Below are 12,666 nucleotides of genomic sequence, written 5' to 3'. Positions count from 1 at the left end.
AGAGGCGGAGATAGCAACTTTACCTAGCTACTTCCTATGACAAGACCCCTGTTCTAAGATGGCGGTGGTTTTGACGCATGCTTAGAACCCCAAGGCGACATCTAGTGTATATATCTATGCCCTTTAGCAAGCTCTCCAAAGCCACACCTCCTCCAAAACATGTTAACTCTTCTTTTAGCTATTTCTTCATCCAGACATTTTTCCTTACAGTCTTTGTTTTTTACATCCTTTTCCTGTGCCCGTTTGTTTAAGGAAGGCCTACCATATGGTAGGTCTGAATGGGATAATGGAACATGCAGAGTTGCCCAGCCCAATAACCACTCAAAACTAGCCAAATGATCTTAGCCTCAAAAATCACCTTATAGTATAAAATCACCCTAACATTGACAGCTGATGAACACCGGACAGCAATGATTGGCTGTATATTTTATGGCTCTGCACCTTCCACAGAAGATATTTATGTAAATATATTTAGACCACTTTGAAAACCGAATCTGGATGATTTATACAAGTTTTTGTTTTCAAAACTTTGATTCATAATTCATTTTCTATTTAAATAAAATCATATTCTATATAGGCCCTATTCTGTTCTTTTCTATTATATATTGCAAAGTGAAGGACGGACGAAGAGTGACGGATTGGGATCCAAACGTACGACTTAAGCCATATCTATACCTTTATGCCCCTGAGCACAACTTGTCTTGTGAACAAATGCACAACCTACCGCTCCACACTTCTAACTCGAGCATGGCATTTAAACACAGCCAATGCAATGACTTAAATTGAAAATGTCAGTTTCCACCCTCAGTACACATCTGGCACATTTCAGACTCGTGTCTTAGCGGTGAAATACTAGCAGCGTTCATTCCTAAGTGCATCCCTCATCACTATTTAGTCTGTGTACTCTGACCTAATGGCAGCATTAATTATTCACAATGGCAAAAACGCTGATATAAGTCGCATTAGGAGCGGCCGAGGGATTGTGACACTAAAATATGTGTTGATGCAGAGCGGCCTATACTTCTCGTATGAATTCGCCACAGTGGCGCTTATTAGCGTTATTCTATTTATACATCTAAACTCTTAACTCCCTCAAGCAAGACTAGCATAAATGTGATAAGCGATTTGGCAAGTGCGAGGAATAAATCTATTTACTTACACAAAATCCATGTGATAGCTTTTTAATAGAGGCCATTATCATTGTTTCCAGTGATACAGTGCTATTCCATTAGAAGTTAATTTCTCTGATGATTAGATAAACAAATGCCCCGATGAAATGGCGGTTGTGTTTCCTTCTCGACTGCAAACGTATCTAATGCGACATGTTGGCGGCTCCCCAGGAATTTTGATGACTTTTCAAAATGCATCAAAGAAAAAGCGTGCCAGGACAAGCTCGGGTAAAAACGCATTGCACCCAGCAGCTTGTTGACAAACAACTCCATCACCTCCACCAGGTCCAGCTGCATTGAAATGACTGAAATAATTCAATGGTGGCGTAATTGCTAACATCAAATCGCATCGATCACAATATTCTGGGAAGGCACATTCCTGCAGAGGAAATTAAGAGGGACATGCAGTTCAGGAGGATTGCAGTATCGGCCAAAACTTCTGACGTGACTTCTTCGTATATAGTTTTGATATCCTCCAAAAGCTATTATTAGATAAAAAAAAGCTTGTACGCGTCACAACTGAAATAGAAAATTGCTTGGACTGAGTAACAGCATTGCTCGCAAACAGGTTTACACTTTCTACACTGGAAAAAATTCCTTGTTGCACTTACATCTTTATGTTTAATCAACTTGAATTTGCAATTCATTTAAAAAAATTGACAAAAGAGGAGTTGCTGTACATTATAAAATAAAGTTGAATTGGCTTAAAGGGCACCTACAATCAAAAAAATGAAATGTTGGGTTTAATTAAAAATATTACATCAACAGGTTCCAGGCAATTTGTTTAATTAATCTCAACACAAAATAATTTAGTTTATTTTACAAAAAAAAAAAGGTTTAAGTAAACTCAGCAAACCTTAGTAGAGTCAACAAATAAAAATTTAGTTAATTGTACATGAGAAATGTAATTAATGATGACAAAAAATTTGAATAGTGCCATTTTATAAACTCCACCCCCTTTAATTAGGATTCAAAACATTAGGTATAGTTTATATTTGACATGCAATCTTCATTTGTCTGTTTGTTTGTTTGTTTGTTTTGTTCTAAAATATATCAGAACCAGTTCATTAACTCATATTATAAAACGGCTCGTTCTGGTTCTTCATTCTGATTGGTTGAAACGCGTTCTAAGCCGTGATAAAATACCCCGGTAAACCCACGGTTCAGACCGCATCACAAGTATCACTGCGCCACTGTTGCTGCGTACTGATTTATGAAAATAAACACCTCAGTCTTTAATCATTTTTTTAATTTTCTACCTTTGCACAATTATGGCGATATCCAGATAAATGTCAATAAATAAAACATTTCGTCAATAAAGAGAAAACGTTCTCTGAGGTTTCTTTTTGTCTTATTGATATTTCCGCTATTATCCACAAGATGGCAATCTTACCCAACTTAAACACTGAGGCATTCACTCGACACAACAGCGTTGTGGTGGATTTAGCGTGACGTGTGTTTTGATCAGGCTCTGAATCTGATCTCTTACAAAGTTCTTCACAAAAATGGAATTATCTCCGCATTTAGCTGAAAATTTGAGAGGTGATAACCGATAAGAGAACAAATAAAGGTAGGATGAAACGTTTTTTGATGTTGTTGGAAAGCGGATGGACTGTTCTTTCATTTGATATTTTATGTTTATTTAAAGAAGATAATTTTTCTGTAAGGCATTCAACTAAAACTGGGTGGCAACTTAAAAAAAAAAACGCTGACGGGAAAAAAGAGTTAAGCATACTTCCAAGCATATTTGATCATCACTTCAACAGTTGCACGATATAAATGTTAATGTATATTTTAGATGAATGTTGATATATAAAAATAAACACCACAGTCTTTAATCATATTTTCATTGCGCCTTTGCTGCGTCTGTGTTGTTTGTGAACTGCGCTCTGTTGCAGCCACACTTGATTCTGAGGAACTACTTTGTTTGGCGGAAGAGTAATATTTGTACTAATATAATTACAACTTATTTGTGTTTTATTTAATAAAATCCCGCTAACGTTATGCATATGAAGTAACCGTTTTATAAACGCAATAAACCCCTCGAAGCGTTGGGTTACCAGTGCATTTTATAACAGCTAAGGGGGTTTTAGGCACTCCGCTTCGCGTCGTGCCTAACAACGCCCCTTAGCTGTTATAAAATGCACTGGTAACCCACTGCTTCTTGGGGTTTATTGCTTTATTATACTTATGTACCTAAAGGGGGTTGCACAACGGACGCGCAGCTCAGCGCCACGCAGCGCGGAGCAGTTCAAAAAAAAAAAAAAATTCGAACACATTGTTTTCTATGAGTACGCACACCGGCGCCAACAGGTGGCGCGGACGTCTGGATGCGCTGTCCGCTGTGTCCCGACACCTACTGGAGTCAGCGGAGAGCGAATGTTTGGGTCTCCAGGCTTGGCTCAAGTTAGCGGCACCCACGCTCGATTCATTCCCCGGGGTGGGTTGTCGCAACACATGAGCCGGGTCCAGGGAGGCCTGAGTGTGTGGTCATGGTTCCTCGGACGGTCGAATCTTCAGGGTCGATTCTTGGGAAGAGCGCCGCCGTGCTCGATGCGGTTCTGGGATCGGCCGCGGCCATGCCCGGTTTATTCCCCGGGATGGTCACGGCTATCTACGAGGCCGTTTCCCCGAGACGGGTGGAGTTCATTCCTGGGCCTGTTGAATCCTCGTCGGTTCCCGTGAGGGATGAGTCGCCTGAGTCGGTTCCCTTATGGGTCGAAGCTTCTGAGTCGACTCCCAGGATGGTAGAACTTTCAGAGTTAGTTCCCGCCATGGTTGAACTTTCAAAGTCGGTTCCCATGATGGTCCACGCACCAGAGACCGTTCCTGCATTGGCCTTGCTGATGACGTCAGGTTTCGTCCTGTCTCCAGCGCAGTCGAACCCGCCGTCGTCTCCTACCCTCTGTCCCTCCCCCTGAGTCGCCCTCCCAGACTTTTGTTTTGTGGTGTCTGGAAGCCACTTTTTAAGGGGGGAGGGGGTAATGTCACGGTGGATCCGTGTCATGTTTTGTGTCTGTTCCATATTGTCATCACCTGGACATTTGTTAATTATCACCTGATTCATTCCACCTGTGTGTCATTATCTGTGTGTATTTATACCCGTGTTGTGTCACACTCATCGCCGGATCATTGTCACAGCTACCATGTTTGTACCCTGTTCCATGTTCATCTATTCCTGTGTTTTACCTACCTGCTGTTATTTTGATTCCCGTGTTTTGTTTCCCATTTATTTATTAAATGTTATTTATTCAGTCTACAAACTCTGCACTTGCGTCCTCACTTCCTCATTCAAAAATTAAAAACAATGTTATTTTGTGTATTTGGTATAATACAATGTGTTCGCGTGGTTTATGGTTCAGAAAACAAATTATTTTCCACATACCATACATTTTTATAGCTCTAGATATCCCTGCCTTCCTCAAACGCTCAGATTTTTTACAAAGGTTCATCGATCTGAAAAGCGCTGTCCCTGATTGGCCAGCTAATCTGTACGTTGTAATTGGCCTGAATACCTCTGACGTCAGACAGAAATGTGACGCTGCTTACCATGTTTGAAAGATTCACTCACAATGCAATGCTGACAGAAGGTAACTTACAGGCTATATTTCAGAAGTGGGCGGAGTTATAATAATGACCATTGCGCCCATGCCAACCGGCCCAGGAAGTAAACTGTTGCCTACAATCCGCGTGTTTGTTGTAGTCCAAGAAAAGAGATTTACGTTGGAATGATAACTCGTGTCATCATTTACTTTGGGGTTTGTACCTTTTGCATATCATTAACATGTACTAATATACACTTCAGGGTTCCCACACCTTAGTTAACTTCAAATTCAAGGACCTTTCAAGGACTTTTCAGGTCCAATACCCTCAAATTCAAGGACTAAATGTGGGGACACATTTCAAGTGAGAACAAGGTTACAAGTGTTACCTTTTAAGATACATTGTTACAGTTCCCTTTCAGGGAACTCGCGCTGCGTCACTGCGGTGACACTTTGGGGACGTCTCCAGGGTTAAGTGCATCTGAATGTGTATATCAAATTCAATCAAAGGTGAGGCTTAACAACAAAAACAGGGTGACGCGGGAGCCAGGAAGTATATCGCTATTTGAAATATTGACAAAGATGGCGTTACAACGACGCAGGAAGTATGGCAAGGGAGACGCAGCGTCTCGTTCCCTTCTCAAGGAACAACAGTTACATATGTAACCAGAGACGTTTTCATGTGTCAAACACAACTATGCAAAAAAGCATTTTGGTATGAATCAACATTCGCATACAGAAGATATAAGCATTTAAAGCGAACAGTTTAGCACGTGTGCTTAAAAGGCTAGAAATGTTAAGATATTATCCTACACTACACAGGGAATTATATGGATTTTTTCTAGAAAACTTCTTGCATAAAATAGATTGAAGCACTTTCAATGACCTGTATCGATGTATGTATATTTTCAAAAACTTCCCAGGGCCTTGAATTATTTCCCCCAGATTCACAAACTTTCAAGAATTTCAAGGACCCGTGGGAACCCTGACACTTACGAGCTGTGTCCCAATTCAAGGGCTGCGACCTTATAAGCATGGGACCTTAAAGATGAGCACTCGGTCTTTCAAGGTGGCAGCCTCAGAAGTTCGCGAAGAGAACTGAAATGAGACAGTCTAACCTTCGGACGACCAATAATTGACGTCACCTGCTGCGCCTGTCAGCAGGACATAGCGGAAACGTTTCTGACTTATTAAAATATGAAATCAGAAAAATATTAATTTAGTTTAGAAAATATGACACGTTGATGTAGATTAAACTATTCAACAGTATATTAAATTAAATTAATCAACCTTAGAAATATATGCATCATAAAAATAATAATATTAACATAAAATATAACTTATAATACTAAAACAGTGACAAACTTTTTTTGATAAATACACACTTTTATTTAATACAGGTTTTAATTGTTTATTTTAGAATATCCAGCCGCCGTTGCAGGCGCGCAATGAATCTTGGGATATCCTCGGCTGTTAAGGATCCATTCGTTCTATCCTTAACATCGCGGAGAAATGAGGACGCATTTTGAGGCTTCATTCTAAGCATCCTTTGAATTGTGACATCCTTACCAGCCTCAAGTCGCGCTGCTGTGACGCAATCGGTCTTAAAATACGTCCTTAGAAGGTCGCAGCCTTTGAATTGGGACACAGCCATAGACAATGTTTTCACCACGAGTTGTTGCAACCGCGAACAGCACAATATGTCCCGGAGCCGTGTCGGCGTGTAACACCATCCATAGTTTACTTTTTCTGCACGCTAACCAAAGACAGTAAAAGACGCTAACCGGAAGTCATTGGCAGAGTGAAAGGCTAATGGCGGCCCGCCTATTTCACCCGGGAAACTTGTCTATACACCAAAGGAAATGTAAAATAGCGAATCGGACCATACTTACTCTTTGTGTTTTTTTTTTACTTATTAGTCAAAAAGTTAAAATTAATTGTCATTTCAAATTAATTCAACTTAAAAATTTAAGTGCAACAAGGATTTTTTTGGGTGCCGTAATTGCCTTTAGACTTTGTTATGTTTCCTGTCAGTGTGTACACTTGTGTGTATGTATCTTTTGATGTGAAGCACCTTAGGGATCAATGAGTTACATCCATCAACCTGACCATCTCTAATAACAGGCCCTGACAGGCCGTAGGCATTGTCCAAACAATCTCCTACAATTTTGGAATAAGTAAAACACAATTTCTACACCTACACAGATTCAAGACCAATCATTCACATACTAAAAACCTCGTTTTATTTGACCGAATCAAGACCCGATGACCACAATCCCCCTCGTGCTAAACATGCATATCTCACAGAATAACAGACTTATCACTTGAGAAATCACTCAATGTCTTGCTCAGGGCATTTGATAGGGTAAACTCTAAGTGCACAGGCAATCGTGTCATTAGCTCTTTCTCCATTCCCCTGATTGCACAAGTGGCACGAAGTGTAACGTATGCGCTATCCTCCCTGATACAAATTCTAACTACTGCTTTCCTTCATCTCGGCCTGTCCAATTATCAATTTGTTTTCTTTGTAGATTCAAAGAGTTTATCAATCATTTACTCAGAGGGGAGCCTGTCGAGGGAAGAAGTGGGATCTCTTAAAGCTTTTCCACATTCATATCGCGCACATGTCGAACGGGAGATGAGGAACGAGTTCCATCCACTCTATGCTGCTTTGCATACTATTCTATCAGAGTGGAATGACACTTAACAAGCTGATGAGACCCGTGACTGGCGGAGGTCAGCGTTCGGGGAGAATTTATTTCACGCTCTGGTTTAACATCTGCCACGCTGTGTGACAGACACGAACAACAGCCAGCAGCCTGAACCTGCAATGTAAAAATAAAGGATCTTGTGCCACACTCCGCTGACGGAGCGTAGACTCGACGGCAGTGTGGAATGAATGCGAATAGGAGAATTCGTGACCGTGTGTATGAGAAGCTCCTGATCATGTAGCACATTGAGAGTAGCGTGGAAAAATTCATGGCATGTATTAGCTTCATTCTTAATCTCTTCTGCTGACTATGTATAAAACATAGAGGGGGATACATAAAAGACAGAGACCCTGACACTATGAGTGAAAATACTTCGATTTTGCATTTAATACCAAATACTATCTTATGTGCTCCAAAGGAACTAAATAGAAAGAAAAATCAAAATGTTTTACAAAGTTAAGGGCCTTATTGATTAATTAATGTTTACTTTGGTTAATGACATATAAATCATACAAAATCAGAATTATGTAAATTATTCAAGAAATGTAAATTAATTCTTATTTGACTCATTTTATATTTTTGTTAAATGTGCAATGTGTAGATTTTTACGGAAGCCGAGAGAGGTCATTCATATTTTTTATTTTTGCTTGCTTGTTTGTTTTCTCCTGATCACGACTTCAATTTCTTAAGATCTCGAGATAAAAAGAAATGTTTTCTTGTTATCCTGACATGATAATCCAAATGTCATAATGTAATTTCCTGTCCATAATATTTTGTTTATTTTGAAGTGGTCTGCTGATGCATATGAGTTGGGGTCTTTGCTGTTACCACATGTGTACACTGCAAAAAATGACTTTCTCACTTAGTATTTTTGTCTTGTTTTCAGTAGAAATATATAAAAATTCTTAAATTAAGATGCTTTTTCTTGATGAGCAAAATGACCTAAGTAAATAAGTCTAGTTTTAAGACAAATAATATACAATTTAAGTGAAATTGTCCTTAAAACAAGCAAAATGATCTGCCAATGGGGTGAGAAAAAAAATTGTGAAATAAGATTTTTTTCTTAATCACTTAATTCAAGTAAAATTTTCTCACCCCATTGGCAGTTATTTTTGCTTGTTTTAAGCACAAATTCACTTAAATTGTATATTTTTTGTCTAAAAACTAGTATTATTTTATTAGGTCATTTTGGTCATCAAGAAAATACATCTTGATTTAAGAATTTTTAGATATTTCTACTGAAAACAAGACAAAAATACTAAGTAAGAAAGTCATTTTTTGCAGTGTAGCTAATTGTCAATATACTTAAGTAAGGAATAATTGACGATGGGCCGTTGAATTCTAAGAAAATAATGCACACCCACTGACCGGATCGGTTATGCGGCACGACGTGAAGCACAGTACACCGCGGGTGTGCATCATTTTCGAATAATTCAAAGGACCGGAGTCAATTATGCCGCTTATACCACAGTTACCAAAAATATTGCTTTGGTGCCTATTTTTAAGACATTTTAAAGGTTAGGTGTGCGGTTATTAAAAAAAAATAATCAACACCCATGGAACATTTCTCAACCAATCAGAATAAATCATTCAACAGCCCCGTGGTAAAATAAAAAACTTAAGTCGGATGTTTAATGTTCTTGAATTTAGGGACCATCTCTAAAGTAATATTGTACAGGTTTCTATCTAAAAATAGTATTTAACAGTTTATTTGAATAAATATCAAAAATCTAAAAAGTGTGCATTATAGCTAATAACCACATAAACACTGTACAGTTTGTTGAAAACTTAAAAACGTATGGAGTTACTTTAGAGACGGTCCCTAAATTTACCACTATCAAATTGTCAATTATTGACAAATCTATTTCAGCTTGAGCTAATTCCTGATCCAAGTAAAATTAGCTTTATTTCTTTAGGCCCCCAGTAACGGGTCATGTTCACTCACTATTTCATACTAGTTTTGTTGTCTGAAAGAGAATATACAAATAAAACACTTTTTAGACATTTGGCTGTATTTAAATGTAGTTTGTGATAGTTCAGAGAAAAACCGCCGTAAGAGAATTTGATGTGCTAATGTAGTCAGAATGTAAATTCGACATGGTGACGTTTTTGATATCTGGCAATCTAGCGACATTTAGCAACTACTTTCCATTTAAAATAGTTGGCAACACAAGAGTTTGTCTGTTTCGAACTACTGTAATAACATGGCAGTGCAAAATGGCGACTTTCCACCAGTCCCGTGCGGTGACTTCTCTTCCGAGGATGCAGGATGCAAAATATGCGTTCAACGTCACATGTGAACCTGTGGATCGTACATTATATCAAAATGCATGCATCCTGCAGACGTGTCAAAAGGATTTATGATAAAAGTGATGCTCGAGTTTACAAGATAATCGCAAAACCGTCACTTAACACTTAACTCAATTCTATGTTTACATCACTGAAAATAGAGTCAATAGATCGGTCAATAGATCCTCCTAATATTAACACATTGCACCTTTGAAACCCTAATGCTACGTAAACACCAAACGTGGGGCATTGCGTTACTCGCTCTAGATTACTCGCGGGATTTAACTTTGTGTAATGCGAATTTTTCGCTCGAGTTGATTATTTTCAACTTGGGTGAAGACGCGTTTGAGGCGAATAGCGCGTGTTTTAGCGCGTGTCATTCGCATCGCCCCACGTGAGGACACTTCTGATCGCGTCTTTGCATTGAATTTGTATGTATGTAATCTACTCGCGCAAATCGTTGAACTTGCGTCTGGTGTGAACCCACAGTAAGAATTAAGAGTCGTTCACACTATGGACCATAACGACAACTATAACTATAAAAATATTGCTTTAAAAAAAAAACGATTAACCATTGACAGCCAATCAAATTTACTTTATTTTAAATTGCTTGCATATTTGAAATAGTATGTGATACTGGAGGTCTTTGCTGAGATCCATAACATAAAATTACCTCAGGTTGCATTGACTAAGCCAATAGATAATATCATAGATTTACTACAGATGTTGAGTTCATTTGTTGGTTATAGCTGTTTTAAATGCAACAAGAACAGCATATTTACATGTTCAATGAAATGTAAACAATGTAAAAAAGGAAATCTATAATTAGTTAAGAGTAAATGGTTTGCACGGATACTGTGGCGCATGAGTAAATTAGTAAAAGTTACCATTAACGTCTGGTGGTGCGGACACTAATATATTTTTTGTTACAGCTAATGTTATGGTTATCGTTAAAATGCGAACGGCCCTTTACAGGTTTGCATCGTGAGCGACAAATGTTTAATGTGGTCTCAGACTTCTGAAGGGCACAGTAAGTAAACATTAAACTCGGTTTATTAACATCAAGCAAAATGGATAAACCAAATGACTGTTCATTATGCCTCTCTTAAAAAGAAAAACAACTAAAACAAAAACTGTATCTCTCAAATGAAATTAGGCTTTAAAACCTGCTTTCCAAACGCTGTGTATGCGTGTCGAAGACTCTGATCATTTCCTTGGTCTTATCTTCCCCGATAACACAGTGCTCACTCAACTCAGGGTTTTATAATTAAAACCATAATTACACAACTGTGCAGACAATCTCATTTCCAGCCAGCAGCAATTAAATATAATGTGACATTGACTTAATGATCATTAGAGAGGAACTTTGCATCCAGCGGCCTGTGGATCTGGTGAGATGCGTGTGCAGAAGATCATGTTGAGAATCATGTAATGCGTCTGTTAAATAAAGTCAGGATAAGGGAGACTGAATGAATCGTTGTTTCTTGTACAACATAAAGTGATGGGAAGAGCAGCAAAGCAACCTTAAATCCTTGTGTTGTCAGAAAATTAGCACCAAGGACACTTTAAGCATTTAGCTCCAGGAGAAGTACACAAAGCACAAGAGTGTACGAAAATGGCTGGCTCTGAAATGATGACATGGTTTAATTGCATTTTTATGCAGATACAAACACAGCTTGAACATTCTTGGTTTTAACCGTGGGTTGAATCATGAAACTACTTTGCAGGGCCAATTAAACGCTGTCATAATAGGGTGAATTAGAACGAGTCAAATAAAAGAAAGATTTACTGTGGAGAAATTGCTATAAATAGGTATAATCAAACCTCGGCTGTAAAATGGCTTTTTATGGGATTGTTTTAGCGACGGGGAGTTCTTTTTTCTTATTATAAAAGGAAAGGTTTGGTTAAAATATTATCTAGCGCACGTTAAGTCTACTTAAAATTGATTATAGCAATTTCACAGCACTCACGGTTTCGGGCTGGAGGGAAATGCTTACTTTCCAGTGAAATGTGTGTCACAAGTGAGTGACTGAACTCAATAGAGCAGGGCCTTATTCACACAGCAGCATTTATAACCATTACTGCCTGCATCGTAAATGCAAAGGGACTATAAATATCATGTTAACTTCTCACCCTTCATTCAGCACTATTGGGGAATATGTCAAAGTGACCTGTCAGTCCCTTCGTAGACTTTCACACCAATCACATGATTATAAGGCCAGCACACAGCTCCATGCTTTGTTATTAGACAAGAAGTCTTCTAAAAAAATAAACAAGATTCTCAAGGATGGATGGAGGGATGCAGGGAAGGATAGGAAAAAACAGGGAAGGAAGGAAGGATGGATGAATAACAGGTGTACCAACAAAATAAAGGATGGATGAAAAAACAAGTAAGGATGGATGGATGGAACAAACAAGAAACAAATGATGAAGACATGGAACAAACAAAGGAACAAAGGATGGGTGAATGGAACAAACAATGAATAGATGGATAGAACAAACCAAACAACAATGGATGGATGAAACAAGCTAAGAAACAAAGGAAGGAAGAAAGTATGGATTGATGCATCAAGGAATGGATGTATGAATGGATGCATGCATGGAAAGGAAGTATGAATTGATGAATTAAGGAAGGATAAGTGAATGGATGAATGGATGGATGGATGGATGGAAGGAAGGAAGGAAGGAAGGATGGATGGATGGATGAATCAAGGAAGGAATGGTGGATCAACGAAGGAAAGAAGGAAGGCTTAATGAATCAAGGAAGGAAGAAAGGATGGCTTGATGCATCAAGGAAGGAAGAAAGGATGGATTGATGCATCAACGAAGGAAGGAAGAAAAGACGAATTGATGCATCAAGGAAGGAAGGAAGGAAGGATGGGATGGACGGATGAAAGGAAGGAAGGAAGGAATAAAGGATGGATGAATGGATGGATGGATGGATGGATGGATGGA

Source organism: Misgurnus anguillicaudatus, unplaced genomic scaffold (genome assembly GCF_027580225.2).
Source record: "Misgurnus anguillicaudatus unplaced genomic scaffold, ASM2758022v2 HiC_scaffold_34, whole genome shotgun sequence".
Lineage (NCBI taxonomy): Eukaryota > Metazoa > Chordata > Actinopteri > Cypriniformes > Cobitidae > Misgurnus > Misgurnus anguillicaudatus.
This window is presented reverse-complemented; position numbering follows the sequence as displayed.